Raw genomic sequence first — 17,069 nt, forward strand, 5'->3', positions numbered from 1 at the left:
CATCTCAGGGCTGGCTAGGTGTTTGGAATTTCCCTTGAAGGAACTCCAGATTTTCGTTTATTTCCATGCTTGGTGCAGGGTGGCAGTCCCCTAAGAAGAGTCTCTGCTCTGTCTCACACCCAGGAGGACATTCAGAAATGTCCAAATCTCCTCTTAAGTCTAGACCAGCGTTGTCCAATAGAAATGTAACTCAAGCCATATATAGAATTTTAAATGTTTTAGTAGCCACGTTAAGAAGGCAAAAAGAAACAGGTGAGATTAATTTCAATATTGGATTTTATTTAACCCACCATACCCAGAATATCATTTCAACATGCAATCAATATAAAAACTATTAATAAAATACCTTATATTTTTTGTACTCAGTTTGAAATCTAGTGTGTATTTCATACTTGGAGCACATCTCAATCCAGATCAGCACATTTCAAGTGCTCAATAGCCACATGTATCTAGTGGCTGCTCTATTGGAAAGCACAGCTCCAGACCAAGAGAGCAAGATCAAGCCTGTCCTTTCACCCACCCAAGCCACCCTTCACCTCACTTCCTGTCTGAGAACACCTTTCTTTCCCAGGTGACTGCTCTGCAGAATGGCTTCCAGCTTCTTGGAAGACATGCCTACCACCCATACACATGGGTGTGCCTTACTTTACACATCTCACCAGAAAAACCACATCAGAATGCAACACCATAACCTCTTCAGTCATTCCATAAGGTAATACACACAGCAGGTAATTAACATTTCCAAGCACTTCCAGGCTTGTCATTTGAGGTAGGCAACTATCACCCTTCTCTTTTCCCCACATGCTTTTGTAGAGCTTTATCCACTGTAATCTTGCCTGTATTCAGTCCTCTCTGATAATTCATTTATTCATTGAATTTGTTGAGTGTCTACTGTGTGTTATGGAGTTAAAAATACAATAACGAGCAGGAAGGATGAAATCCCTGCCCTGGGGAACCTCAAACTCAAGTTGGTTGGGAGGAAGAGTGAGCAGAATTTTATAACATAGTGTAATGGGGGAAATAAATCCTACGGGTTCTGGAACCTCATAGGAAGGTAACTAACCTAACACAGGAGGAGTGTGTGTGTGCACTTGCACATAGATATGTGTTTGTGCACATGCATGCATGTGTATGTATAAGGAGGCACTCAGAGAAGCCATATCTAAAGTGAGACCTGAGTGGAAGTTGGGGTGTGGGTTGTGAGGTGTGGGATGGGAAAAGAGAGAGAATTCCAGGTGAGGAGAGAGTGTGCACATGTTCCAGAAGGGCAAAGATCAAGGAGGGGGCCTGCCAATCACTCCATCTAGCTGGAGTCCAGGAAGAGGAAATCTGTGGCTTAGGGGAGACATAGGGGTGAAAGAGATAATCACAGTCAATAGTTTGGGCTTCATTTAAATTCTGTAATAAAGGTTCTGGGAACGCAGCTCTGGTTCTGATTTCTCACCTGCATTCATATTCTGCACTTCCAGCTGTGTATGGATCATCTCCATGTTTCACTCCGACACGTGTTCAAAATCACTCAGCACCTTCACTCCACTACTAAATATTCCAAACTGGTTATCTGTCCTAATCTCTCTGTCTCTAATAATGAGATAAGCATAGTTCCAGTCTCCTACCTAGACTAAAACATCTTTCGTCTCTCTCATATCTTCATTCTATGTAGCCAAGTTGTCACTAAATCTTGCTAATTTTTTGACTGAGTATCTGAAGGCTTTTGGTTCAGGCACTTTCTGGCTTCCCTGAAGATAATTCATCATTCAGTTTTCTATAATAGCTTTAAATTTTCACCAGGCCTATCTAAATTCCAAGCGGTATAATTTGTACTCCTTTGAGATATCAGTTTGGAACAAACCAGCAGTTTGAAAAATCGCATCAGATTATAAAGTAGAAAAATAATTTCAGCAGTCCAGAAAAGCTCCAAGTAATTTTTATTGGAAAAAAATTCTCAATGTTTTATTTATTCTTAGATTCTGCCATTTTCTTATGTACAATAAAGTTCATCCACCTTCCTCCTGGAGTCATAAAGTTTTATTATCTGCATAGAGAAACCATAAACAGGTATTTTTATTTGTCTAATTGTGTCCCTCCTTTTATATACAAGCCCTTCCCTGGATACATTACCTGCACATTCACTCACCCTAAAAAAAAGTTCAACATTGTTTGAACTTGTCCTTGATTACTGAATATCTTACTTCATATTGGTTTGGCAATTCATTATAACCACACCCTGAAAACTGGACATGGAAAATTTAAAACACAAGAACCAGATTGCATTGTATGTCTCAGGAATAAGTGAGAAGAGAAATGATAATTTCCTCCAGTTGTATTTTGTCATATTTTAAACAAAATGTCCACTGGCTGGAAATTCCATTTCAAACAGTAAGTATTTATTGAAATTTACTGACCATGTCCAGCATGCAATTACATGTTAGAAGTATGCTGACAATGTTTCCTAAAATTAAAAATCAGGACACATGATGTGACAGTGAAACAGAGCACCTGAAAACACTCCTGTCCCAGAAAATGTTAGTTATGTAATTGCAATCGCTACAGGAAATGCAAGAGAAACATTGTTCCTCAAGCTTACAACTTAATGGAAACATAAGCATAACACACATTCACTGACTTCGCCACTGAATGAAGAGTAAGTGAACACTAGCAAAGGAGGCACTTTGTTAGCTGGCAGGATTACAGCAATGAGAAAATAGTCACCTTAAATACTTTCTCAAGCAAGGTAGGCTCTTGTGATGGCCAATTTTATGTGTCAGCTTGTCTAGGCTATGGTGCCCAGTTGTTTGTCAAATACCAGCCTAAACATTGCTGTGAAGGTATTTTTTTTTTTTTTTTTTAGAATTGATTAACATTTCAATCAGTAGACTTTGAGTCAAGCAAATTACCCTCCATAATGTGGGTAGGCCATATCCCATCAGTTGAAGGCCTTAAGAGCAAAGATTGAGGTTTCCCCCAGCAAGAGGGCATTCTGCCTCATTCTGCCTTCAAACCCAAGACTGCAACATCAGCTCTGGGCAGAATTTCAGCTTGCTCTGCAAATTTTGGACTTACAGGCCCACAGTCACATGATCCAGTTCCCTAAAATAACCCTCCTTCTCTCTCTCTTTCTCTCTCTCTGTGTGTGTGTGTGTGTGTGTGTGTGTACACACATCCTATTGGTTCTGTTTCTTTGGAGAATTCTAATTGGTTCTTATAAGAATTGTTACTTATTTTTAATGCCTGAGATAATTGATGCATTTTAAAACATAATTATATCTTTTTTTCCACAAATGGTGACATCCCTTTTAACAATACATCTTCTAGCAGTGTTGTTGTTTTTTGTTTTGTTTTGTTTGAGACAGAGTCTCACTCTGTCGCCCAGGCTGGAGTGCAATGGCACAATCTCAGCTCACTGCAACCTCCACCTTCTGGGCTCAAGAGATTCTCCTGTCTCAGCCTCCCGAGTAGCTGGGATTACAGACACATGCCATTGTGCCTGGCTAATTTTTGTATTTTTAGTAGAGACAGGGTTTCACCATGTTGCCCAGGCTGGTCTCGATCTCCCGACCTCAGATGATCCATCTGCCTCAGCCTCCCAAAGTGCTGGGATTACAGGTGTGAGCCACCATGTCCGGCCTAGCAATGTTTTTAAACATAGGGGCCATTCACTTTCAAGGCCCACCTTGCTGCCAAGGAGAAAATTTAGAAGCAAAAGTGGAATTCTCAGATGAAACAAAATTGTCTGAATTTTAAATGGAATGAGAAATGAGGGAATGCAGAGAGCCTGAGGAAAGCTAAGAAGGTCTCAAAAGAGGGAGACAACAGGGACGAAAGCACAGAGAAGGCAACTTTGACCTTCTGATTACAAAATTTGGGGAAAAGGAACTGCATGGATAATAGGGCCTGTGCCTGTGAGTATGTTTCCAGCAGGAAGACACTATAGAAAGAAAAGAGGACAGCGAGCAAAATTGGTCAAAGCAATTGAGGATAATAATCAAAATTATTTGGAGGTGAAAAAGGAGCAAAGAATGTAGTTTAAGAGGTAGAATTGTGAGTTCAGCACTAAATTAAAGTTTGGGTGCTTTCAAGCTTCTATAAACGATTCCAGTGAAAAATGGTACAGGTTGATCTGTTCCACAAAGAAAGGTGAATGCTAGAGAATTCTCTTCTTGTAGCAAGAGAATTCTGGATGGAATAAGAGATAATTGATTTCCGTATCTGATTTAAGAACATAGCAGGCCCACTTTTCTGAACTAGCAATAAAAAACCCTTGGAAGGGGGAAATAGGAATAATTAGACATAATTAGGTTGTCAGCTCATATATCATTATGTCTTGCCTTTCAGGGATGTTTCACAGATTAATTAGTTAATGTTTGTAAAATAAGCTCCAAGTGCCATGTGTCATTGGCATAGAATTTGATTTTCAGTGTGATGAATGTAATTAAGTCATGTTGCTTTCGTACGGCCTTCACTGCAGGATGATGCCTGCTCCGGAATGTTCTGGGGGCATGGGTACATGGGCTCCTGCACTGACATTTCAAGAAGAGCTCTTGATGGTAGGCATTTTGCATCATGTGTGTTACACTTCTCAGGCTGGATGACGTATTTAAAGTGTCAGATTAGAATTGTGTTCTCTATTGATGAATAAAGGTTATGTTTGTACATTACATCCATCTTGACAGTATAGTAACTAGAAGTGAACATTTTAAAATCAAGATCAGCAGGGGAGAAAACACTGAGGGTCCTTTTTGGGCCCTAGGTCTTTCTTGCCTACTATATGACATATATGTTAAATAGTCTTTAGTTAAGAAATTCATTTTTTTTAAACCCAGAGTGGCTTCAAAAAATCCCCAATCCATACCTGTTAGTAAGATTTTCTTAAGCAGTACAATTGACTGTTGACTTACAAGTTCAACTCTGTAGTTCATATTTTTAGATTTGGTGATTTTTTAGAAAGGAATCAAACCAAGGTCAAGGAAATGATTTTCAAACATTTTGGTCTCAGGACCCATGAATACTCTTTAAAAATTATTGAGGACTCCAAAGAGCTTTTGTTTTCATGGGTTATATTAATAGCTAATGTTTATTGTATTAGAAATTAAAGTTAAGAAAGATTTTAAGAATTTATTTCTTTATTAAAATAAGCCCATTATATAATAATATAAATAAGATACTTTCAATGAAAATATTAGTGAGAAGAGTGGCATCGTTTCACATTTTTATAAGTTGCTTTAATGTCTGGCTTAATAGAAAACAGCTGTGGTTCCATAGCTGCTTCTGCACCCAATCTGATATGATACATTGTTTTGGTTGAAGTAGATGAAGAAAGTTGGGCCTCACACGAATCTGTAACTGGAAAAGAAAAGAGTATTTTAACACCCTTTTTAGATAATTGTGGATATTTCTTTTAGATTTGACATCAACACTCAACAAGTGATAGTTTCTTCAAGGATGATCTCCTAAATCTGGTAGAATTGGTAGATTCTGAAACCATATCAATGACTTTTTGTCCTTCATTGCATTAAAATCCATTGGTCTCTCATGTATTGGCATTATGCATTGGTCATTTGGAAAACATTGATTCCCTGAGTTATGTAGATCTTCCTGATGTTGACACATTTCATTATACAGTATCAAATAATCACTTTCATTAATATCACCACGGATTTTATCATAAATCCTTTAAGTATTGGTATGCTGCCAACTTTTTTTAGAAATTCTCATTTTTGCTTGAAAGCTGGCATTTTATTATTGGCAATAAGTACTTTCAGTTGTTTTGCTTGAAGTGATAGTCTCACTTTGTTCATTTTAGGGAAAATGTCTGCCAAATCCTCACATCTAAATTACCATAGTTTGTTTTTGAGTAAAAATGGAATTCCATTAAAAAGCAACTAGTTCAGCTTACAACTCAAATAATCACACACATGATTTTACTTGAGTCAACCATTGTAATCGGTATGCATCAAAGTATTTATGAGAACTTCTCATTTCCTCACACAGAATATTAAAACGGTATGTGCACAAGTGCCAACATTTAATACAATGAATACTCTTCACGGCTTTATCAAGGTCATTGTTAAATGAATCAGTGCTTTAAGAAAAATCTGTGAGCACGTGGCAGTGACAATTCACAGACTGCCGGTACAATTTGGTGCCACTGCCTCAGGAATGATGAGTTCTACCCATTTTACCCAGCAGTTTTACTCATTTTGCCATTGCTCTACCAATGCTAGTGTCATCACAGTGAAAAAGCAAATAATAGCCCCACCTTATAATGAAAATAGTATTGAACCTGTTGACTCCCTTGAAAGGGTCTCAGGGATGTCCAAGGATCCATGGACACTTTGAGAATCACTGGCATAAGAAATGCCCTGAAGGTAGGGCAGAGGGGAGAGGCAGGGTGATATGGTTTGGCTGTGTCCCCACTCAAACTCATCTTGAATTGTAATCCTCGTAATTCCTATAATCCCTACCATCTTGACCATGCGGTCAAGGGAGAGGCCAGATGGAGGTAATTGAATCATGGGGGCAGTTTCCTCCATGCTGCTCTTGTGATAGTGAGTTCTCATGAGATCTGATGGTTTTGTATGTGTGGTAGTTCTTCCTGCATTCTTTTTCCTTCCTGCTGCCTTGTGCAGAAGGTGCCTTGCTTCCCCTTTGCCTTCCACCATGATTGTAAGTTTCCTGAGGTCTCCTCAGTCATGCTGAACTGTGAGTCTTTCCTTTTTCTTTCCTTCATAAATTACCCAGTCTCAGGCAGTTCCTTATAGCAGTGTGAAAACGAACTGATACACAGGGTATCCTTTTAAAGAAGTGATTTCAGCTATAGGTAGAACAATGTAAGACAGGCTAATTTAATGAAATGTTTGGCTTTTTTATTTTAAGCAGCAGGAAGCCTGTTATACTGCCTTAAATCAGTTTCTCGTTTGGTTTGACTGTAATACACAAGAAGAAACATTTCTTACATTAAGGCAGTATACACATACAGATATATTTACTGAAATAAAAGTTTCATGAAATAATACCCTTAAAATTTGTAATACCTGCTAACATTTAAAATTTTTTTATTCTATCTCATTTATTTAACAAAAATTTGTCATGACCCACTAAATTGATTTCACAATTCACCAATGGGTTGGAAACTACTGTTGGTAAAAAAAAAAAAAAGAAAGAAAAAAAATTGCTCTAAATAAAGATGCTTTCATTTTGTAATGTATAAACCATGGGTGTCCAATCTTTTGGCTTCCCTGAGACACATTAAGAATTGTCTTGGGCCACACAAAAAATACACAGCACTAATGATAGCTGATGAGCTTAAAAACAATCTCGTAATGTTTTAAGAAAGTTTACCAATTTGTGAGGAGCTGCATTCAAAGCCATCCTGGGGTGCATGTGGCCCACAGGCCACGGTTTGATAAGCTTACTATAAACCCTCCTAAGGGCTGATTGCCTTTGGTTTAAAACCAGAGGTAACCAAGACTGTTTAACGGTTGCCCATTCTGCCATTTCTTGATTCATTTACAAATGATTTTAGAGTGTGGGTCAAATGAGAAATACTTAGTTTCAAGAATGCAATGTGTATATTATTACGTGAAATACGTCTTTGATTTTATTTTCTCTAGAAAGTCTATATGTTTACCCGAGGTTTTTAAAACCTGACACTTTTTCTTCAGCATTGTTGGATAAATAGACACAATCCAATCAACCCTTACTAAGGAGGCTGTGTTGAGGCTGGTACCATAGTAATTATTACTCTAATTTAAAAACAAACAAAACAAAACAAAACAAACAAACAAACAAAAACCACCTTAGTACTTTTCCAGGATCTAGGTTTGTATCCTATTTGTTTTTTCTTTTAATTTTTTTTAATCCCCCTCTCCCAGGTTCCAGTGTGTGTTGTTCTCCTCCCTGTGTCCGTGTGGTCTCATTGTTCACCTCCCACTCATAAATGAGAACATACAGTGTTTGGTTTTCTGTTCCTGTGTTAGTTTGCTGAGGATAATGGCCTCCAGCTCCAACCATGAGTTCTATTTGATACTGCCCTAATTTCCTACTCTGCCAATCCTTTGAGAATCATTACTCAGATCCAACTAATTGTAAAAATCAGAATAAAATGAGTATCGATTTTGGTTTCCTGCTTTAAAGTTAAGTATTACTTTTTGTTGGTGATAATATAAGCAGAGAGGCAGTAAGAAAGTAGAATATCCGAGATAAATGCATGTCTTCTTTTCCCTCTTGAGTGTTTGATCACTCCCTGCTTCTCTTAGTTGGCTCTCAGGATCTCTCTGTCTCTCCCCTTCTCTTTCTCTCTCTCCACACCCCCCACATCTCTCCTGCTATTTTTTTTAATCTCTTTTTTAAAAAGCCTTGATCATTGCACCCCCTTGTATTAGTTTGTTTTCACACTGCTGATAAAGACATATCAGAGACTGGGCAATTTACAAAAGAAAGAAGTCTAACGGAATTACAGTTCCATGTGGCTGGGGAGGCCTCACAATCATGGCAGAAGGTGAAAGGCACGTCTCACATGATAGCAGACAAGAGATGAGCTTGTACAGGGAAACTTCCCTATTATAAAGCCATCAGATCTCATGAGCCTTATTCACTATCACAAGAATAGCATGGGAAAGCTCCACCCCCATGATTCAATTACCTCCCACCAGGTCCCTCCCTCAACACATAGGAATTGTGGGAGCTACAATTCAAGATGAGATTTGGGTGGGGACACAGCCAAACCATATCATTTCACCGCGGCCCCTCCCAAATCTCATATCCTCACATTTCAAAACCAATCATGCCTTCCCAACAGTCCCTCAAAGTCTTAACTCATTTCAGCATTAACTCAAAAGTACATAGTCCAAAGTCTCATCTGGGACAAGGCAAGTCCCTTCTGCCTATGAACCTGTAAAATCAAAAGCAAGTTAGTTACTTCCTAGATACAATGGGTGTACAGGCACTGGGTAAATATAGCCATTCTGAATGGGAGAAATTGGCCACAACAAAGAGGCTACAAGGCCCCATGCAAGTCCAAAATCCAGCAGGGCAGTCAAATCTTAAAGTGCCAAATCTCATTTGACTCCATGTCTCACATGCAGGTCATGCTGATGCAAAAGGTGGGTTCCCATGGTCTTGGGCAGCTCCACCCCTGTGGCTTTTCAGGGTACAGCCTCCCTCCCAGCTGCGTTCATGGGCTAGCATTGAGTGTCTATGGCTTTTCCAGGTGCACAGTACAAGTTGTCAGTGGATCTACCATTCTGGGGTCTAGAGGATGGTGGCCTTCTTCTCACAGGTCCACTAGGTGGTCCCCCAGTGGGGGTTCTGTATCAGGGCTCTGATCCCACATTTCCCTTCTTCACTGCCCTAGCAGAGGTTCTCCTTGAGGGCCCCATCCCTGTAGCAAACTTCTGCCTGGGCATCCAAGCATTTCCATACATCCTCTGAAATCTAGTTGGAGGTTCCCAAACCTCAGTTCTTGACTTCTGTGCACTCACAGGCTCAACACCACATGGAAGCTGCCAAGGCTTGGGGCTTCCACCCTCTGAAGCCACAGCCCAAGCTCTACGTTGGCCCCTTTTAGCCATGGCTGGAGCGGCTGGGATGCAGGTCACCAAGTCCCTAGGTTGCACATAGCACAAGGACCCTGGACCCAGCCCATGAAACCATTTTTCCCTTCTGGGCCTCCAGGCCTGTGATGGAAGGGGCTGCCGTGAAGACCTCTGACATGCCCTATAGACATTTTCCCCATTGTCTTGGGGATTAACATTTGGCTCCTTGTTACTATGCAAATTTCAGCAGCCAGCTTGAATTTCTCCTCAGAAAATGGGATTTCCTTTTCTATTGCATCATCAAGCTGCAAATTTTTTGAACTTTTATGTTCTGCTTCCCTTATAAAACTGAATGCCTTTAACAGCACCCAAGTCACCTCTTGAATGCTTTGCTGCTTAGAAATTTCTTCTGCCAGATACCCTAAATCACCTCTATCAAGTTCAAAGTTTCGCAAATCTCTAGGGCAGGCGCAAAATGCCACCAGTCTCTTTGCTAAAACATAGCAAGAGTCACCTTTGCTCCAGTTCCCAACAAGTTCCTCATTTCCATCTAAGACTACCTCAGCCTGGACTTTATTGTCCGTATTGCTATCAGCATTTTGGGTAAAGCCATTCAACAATTCTCTAGGAAGTTCCAAACTTTCCCACATTTTCCTGTCTTCTGAGCCCTCCAAACTGTTCCAACCTCTGCCTGTTACCCAGTTCCAAAGTCACTTCCACGTTTTTGGGTATCTTTTCAGCAGCACCCCACTCCCAGTACCAACTTACTGTATTATTCCATTTTCATGCTGCTGATAAAGACATACTCAAGACTGGGCAATTTACAAAAGAAAGAGAGGTTTAATAGACTTACAGTTCCATGTGGCTTGAGAGGTCTCACAATCATGGCAGAAGGTGAAAGGATGTCTCACATGGTGGCAGAGAAGAGAAGAGTTTGTGCAGGAAAACTTCCCTTTAAAAAACCATCAGATCTCGTGAGACTTATTCACTATTATGAGAATGTCATGGGAAAGCCCTGCCCGCACGATTCCGTGATCTCCGACTGGGTCCCTCCCATAACACGTAGGAATTGTGGGAACTACAATTCAAGATGAGATTTGGTTGAGGACACAGCCAAACCACATCACCCCTGTGTTTAAGGTCAAAGTACCTGCCTGGTCCTGCCTCCTTTGCTTTGGCCTCACTTACTGCCCTGGCTTCAAGAGATGTGTAGGAAGGAATGGCAGAGGGAGGCAGTTGAAAGTGAGAAAAAGTTAGCTATCTATGGCAGTTGTTCAGAAAAGAGCTGAAGAGTCCCTAATTAGGAAGAAGCCAGTGGGAATGGAAAAGAGGGGACAGATCCATAAGAATTAGCTAGTGATTGGATTGGCAATGCAGAAGTTAAAAAAGATTACTGAGAATGTATTGTGGCTGAAATTGATAAGCTAGGAAGAGGAGGTCATGCAGGAAAAATGATGAGTTTGTTTTCTAAAACATATTGGAGATGTTCACCAGGCACCAGAATATATTGCAGTGGAAGCTGAGAGCATGCAGGGCATGAGTTAAACTCTTGGATATAAATGAAGCCACTGATTTAGAGCACGTGAAATAAAAAGGTAACTAAGGCTACATTTGAGAGATTTCAAAGCCCAAAGAACAGTAAGAGGACGAGGAGCCCATGAAGGAGACAGAAGGAGAAATCCAAGGAGCAGGAGAACCACTTAGAAAAATATAACTTGCAGAGGCAAAGTAATTTGGCAGCACGTGAAATATTATACAAAGTTATAGTCCTTTAGGGAAAGGACAACTCTCATCTTCTGAGCAAAGAGTAACAGACAACAGTGCTCAGGGATGCATGACGTGAAAAAGAAACATCATAGAATTTGGGGCCAGCAGTCATGGATTTTCATTTCCTCATAAGTGCTTACTAGCTATATGACTTTAGGCAAGCCACAAAATACACATATGAAACCACTAGAGCACACTGGAAGTCTAATCTGGTGCAATATACTGCAAGAATTATATCAGGTCAGAAAGAGCATAACTGTCTGTTTTGAGGAAATTAGAGAATACTATCAAGTGGATAGAACTCAAGTAGGGTATAGAAGGATTAATAGGATTTAGGCTGGTACGATAGTGGAGGGTGCATAAAAACCGATGATTCCTCATCTGGAGAAAAAAGAATCAAAGACATAAATTCCCCTGAAAAAGAATCTTTGTTCCCTTTTTCCTTGTTTTTGAACTGTTTTCTTGTTTATTTGAGATGTTGAGATATTTATTTGAGATGTTGATATACTATGGTATATATATATGGTATGATGTTTGATGTAAGAAGAAAAAGAAGGAACAAAGCATACTTTTATATAAAAAGTCTTCCTGTAGGATGAATAGGTTGTTCTTTATTTTACTTTATTCACTTTCATTTTAGAAATGTACTCTGAAAGTTTTCAAAAAGATGTTCCTTGGGTTATTCTTAAGGAAGTTAGTAGCACTTTATGTAGAAAGTTGAGCAATCATGTTAAAATTCCCTCACTTTATAAGTAGGAGGTATTGAATAAAAATGAGCAGTTCATTATTTAATTTAGAGAACAAAAGTGAAAGTCATACATGGCGATTTGGGAGGTATATATTAGATGTGATATGAATGTGTATCTTCCTGGATTGCAATAGGAGAGAAGTACAGGGATTGATTTCAAAATGAAGCGAGACACTGAGGGAATACAATCTGGAGGAATATAACTGTTTTAGAATATCGTGACTTTAAAGATAAATATCAGTTTGGTAGTAAACCAACATTCTTGGGTCATGATGCTGGTTCTTTTGGGAAAAAAATTAAATCAGGCAAGCATAAAGGCATTTTATTCCACTCTTTTGGGAAAATACAGTTATGAGTTTTACTTCCAAGAATCAGTTCCAGAATACAATGGGCTTTATTGACCATATATTGGAACAGGATCAATAGCTTTGGTGTGTGACAGAGACTCATTCATTGCCGAGAATTTTTTTGTTAGCCATTATCAGTGGCTTCAGAAATGGTCCTGGTGTGGTTCACTCTGCTTCTAATGAAACCGGTGAGATCACCAGTACTCACATTAGTGAGGACAAGCTGAGGATTAGCAGCTTTTCAAAATAAAAACCAGGGAGTACTAAATGTCTTCATTGGGAAGTGGGGCTCTGGGTCTTAAGAGGATTTGGACACATACAAGGATTATTATTATGTTATTAAGTTATTAAGTATGCATTCATAAGTTAGTTTATATTTGCCAAATGCAAATATAAAAATCATTTCTTAATTATACAGGCATTAAAGTCTTGCATCATTAACCACATATTTAAAACCACTTTGTATCACTTACAAAAACAATTTAAAATATCAGATTATTGAATTTCCTCTGTTCTAGTGGCCAAATGCCTTCCAGCCAAGATTAACCTGTTTATTGTCCTGTAATTAAGTAAATTTAAAAATGTTATTTTTCCCATTTATCAAAATTTGAAGTTCAGAGAAATGAGGCAGTTTATATGAAGTACATATATATTCATCAGTCCACTGTTAAAATTCAAGAATTGAGCTCTGATTTTTTTTAACCTAGTCTGTATTTGTACAGTATGCCAGGCAGGCAGCATACTGCTAAGAGAGAAGAAGGAAAATAATAAAAAATTATTAGCTTTGAGTTGAATCACAAATGAGCAGCAAATGGAAACTTATCCACTAGCCAAGAAGGGCGGTAGTTCACTCTTCCATCCATCACCACCAGCTGGCAGATGGGCTCGGGACTAATGTAAGTCTCCTTAGATGCCAAGTTCTCTGCTTATGCAGCAGTCTGTGTCCCTGCCATCCAGGAAGGGGAGGACAGAGAGAGGACCGAAGCTTACAGTTCCACGTAGCAGCTCATCTCACTGTTAAGGAAACTGTGGGGTTAGCCAACAAAACTGGAATTCAAATTTGGAACCAGACCTCACCTGATATATTTTAATTGATTGCCATGTGATTGTCCATCTGTTTATAATTTGAGTGTCTTTTCTTTGTATGAGAAATGCTTTTGTACAGGGCGGGACCCATGCTCCTCTCAATTTCTATATGGAAAAAAATATTTTCTATTTTTTCGTTGCTTTGCTGAGTAGCTTTCAACAAGCTTTTGGAAAAAGTCTCATTCCAGATTTATAAAGTATCAACTGATGTGATGCTAAAACAATGGGAGGATTTTATGGGCTGTAAAGCTCTTATTATTAAGTAATTTTTTGGGGTTATGGTAGTTTTAATAATAGTAGTAGTAAACTATTTTACAGGTTGGAAGGCTAATAAATCCTTTAAAATCAATTGAGATTATTTAAATTCAATTTACACATTAAAATCCAAAATATTATTTGGCTATTGCTATAGTTTTATGATTTATTTAAATATCACCATTTAGACTACAAAAATTAATGCTAGGTAGAATAATAGAGTAAAATTACTGGGCCCTGAAATTTGTATAAATGCAAAAATTGCTTTATTTTTTCCATTTAAAATATGCTTATCTTCACTGATCCAGCTTTGATTCTCTTGTCTAAACCTGCCTTACATGAGTCCCTTATCAAAATGTTGGCAGCTAAATTAAGACTTTGGAGCTGCATTTCTTGAGGAAAAAGAACAGAGGTTCTCAAATTTTGTTCCATCAGAATCATCTGGGGAGCCCCAGCCCCAGCCCCAATTCAAATCTGTGGCATCAGAATCTGGGGGTTGAGTTTTTTTTGTTTTTTTCTCACAAGTTGCCCAGGTGATTCTGATGCACAACAACATTTGAAAACAAGTAACTAGACCAACCCAAGAGCCAAACTCTCTCACAGCGCTGCTTATTTTTGTAAATAACATTTGACTGGAATATCCCCACCCATCATTTCTGAATTGTCTATGGCTGCCTTCATGCTACAATGGCAGAGTCGATTGTTGGGACAAAGATCATATGACCACAAACCTGAGAATATTTACTATCCTACCCTTTATGGAAAAGTTTGCTGGCTCCAGAACTAGATGAATAATATAAACACATTGTTCCAGACCCAGTTGTTTCAATTCATTCATTCATTCATTGGCCTGGACAAATAGGAACTAAAAAAACTTAGAAACACTTATGGGGTTAAAAAGGACAGTAGATATTGCCTTTAAATTTTCTTTAAACCTTTCAATTGCTTCAAACAAGGGAAAAAACTAAGCTGGATATGTTTTCTTTTTTAAAAAAAACTGCATTCAATGGAGGTTTTGAACATTTCACGGTTTTCCAACCTGTTGCAGCAAAATGATTCATCACTAAACTAAGCTCTGTAGTATCTGTAATATTCTACATTTAGTAGCTCAGTCATTAAAGTAAAATTCAAATATAAGAAAAAGTAAATATATTCAGAAACATACTGACTTCAAAAGGTTAGGATAATATTTAAAAGATTATAGGGGCTTGGAAGTGTGTTTGAATTCAGCAAAGCAGCAAAACGGGGAGGGGACTAATGATTTTTAAGGCTGCCTAGCCAAAGATAGCACATTATAAAACAAGGATGCTTTCTGGTGATACAGTACGAGAATGCTCTGTACACAGTATGAGGCATCTTTAAATGTGAATAAATTGGAAGAAGTTCCAGAAACAATAGATATGCTTAAGTGAATGGGAGGACTGAGCTGTAGCAAGGCCTTTGATTTACATAGTATGATTACTTCAAGGCGTGCACAGCTCTTCTCCAGGGCTGGGATGGATTTTCTTCCCAGCGTCTACAGGAGATGTTGAATTGACATCACAGGGAATTGTCAGCAGAAAAGAGAGACTGATTGCCAGGCTACAGGAGGGAGTTGGAGAGGGGAATTCGGTTCCTTACACCTTGTTCATCATGTCATTCACTCCCTCCTTCAAAAATCTTCAGCGACTTCTTATTACTTAAAGGATTAAAGTCAAACCCAGACTGGCATTTCAGGCATTCTTTAATCTGTCTCTTATGCTGGTATCACAGAGCATTTTCATGCCTATTAGCTCATCTGATCTTTACAGTACTGCTCATGCAAGTCAGGGGAGGCATTAGTGTTCCCATTTTATAGACACATAAGCTCAGTTACAGCCAATGAAATAGACTGGTTAAAGGTCATGCAACAGCAAGCCACTGAGTCAGGGCTGGAACTTGTGTCTCCTGCACCATACGACAAGTCCCTGAGTCTTTTTCCTCTAAGTTAGATTTGTTCTCAAAATATGTCTCCCCTTCTCTACATGGAATGCCACCCTTCTAGTTCAATTGCCATCTCTACTAGCAAACCTTTCCTGAACTCCAGTCTTTAGTGCTCGTCTTCTCCTCTGAAATCTTTTTTATTGACCCCACTCCTTTTCCTCAGAGTCCTACCCGCTTTGCAGCATCTCCTGTCTGCTGGATATTTGTGTCGCACAGTGAGACTCTTGAATTGCTTTTGAACTTTGCATGTGTGTATGTTCCTTGTCTCCAACAGAAATGCACGCTCTTTGAGGGAGTACCTAAGTACTCTATATGTCTTTTCTCCTTTGATGCCTTGCATAGTGCATAAAGAAGGCAGGGCCTCAATAATCATTTGTTGGACAAACAAATGATTTCATTCTCATGCAATCTCTGAATATGATTAAGAGAAATGAGATGAAACTGAAAAAGAGAGACCAGTTGAATACCACAAATGTGTTTTTAATAGCAAATTCTTTTCTATTGAATCGAAGTATTCCAAGGGCAACAACTGATGCTCCATGTTTAGCTGAAGCCCGGAATCATAAAGGCTGACTGCTCTTAAACTGGGCATAACATAAACCCACCCACAAGAAATTAAGACGGAATATACATTGACAAGAGAATCCTTTTGTACCTTTTCCTTCTCAGGCCACCAAATCCCAGGCATTTGGCCTAATGGGGAGAAAGAGAAAGACAGTGTTTTCCTCTCAAAACACGGGTCTTGCCATATCCTCTCTTCCTAAGGCTAGCACTGCTCTATATTTCCCTGGCCTGTGCCCAAAGTTGCATCTGCGACAAGGCAAACCCTGCCTTGGAGAGTCTCCAAGATCTTCTCATTTCTCCAGCTGTGAGATTAAGAACTAAACACAGTTGCTCAGGTGTGGTGGCTCATGCCTGTAATCCCAGCACTTTGGGAGGCTGAGGCGGGTGTATCACCTGAGGTCAAGAGTTTGAGATCAGCCTGGACAACCTGATGAAGCACTGTCTCTACTAAAAATGCAAAAAATTAGCCAGGATTGGTAGTGGGCACCTGTAATCCCAGCTACTTAGGAGGTGAAGGCAGAAGAATCGCTTGAACCTGGGAGGCAGAAGTTGCAGTGAGCTGAGATCACGCCATTGCACTCCAGCCTGGGCAACAAGAACAAAACTACGTCTCAAAAAAAAAAAAAAAAAAAAAGAAAAAGAAAAAAAAAAAAGAAGAAAAAGAAAAAAAAAAGGACTAAACATAGTTGCCTTTGGAAGATCTGGTCAATGGGAAATAAATTCAGGGATGCATCACCTCACAGGTTGGGTGCCTCTTGCAGTGCAGGTTTGACTAAGCCCACCTGGTGCCCTCTTTTTGCACTC

This window comes from Pongo pygmaeus, chromosome 7, assembly GCF_028885625.2.
Source record: "Pongo pygmaeus isolate AG05252 chromosome 7, NHGRI_mPonPyg2-v2.0_pri, whole genome shotgun sequence".
Taxonomy (NCBI): Eukaryota; Metazoa; Chordata; class Mammalia; order Primates; family Hominidae; genus Pongo; species Pongo pygmaeus.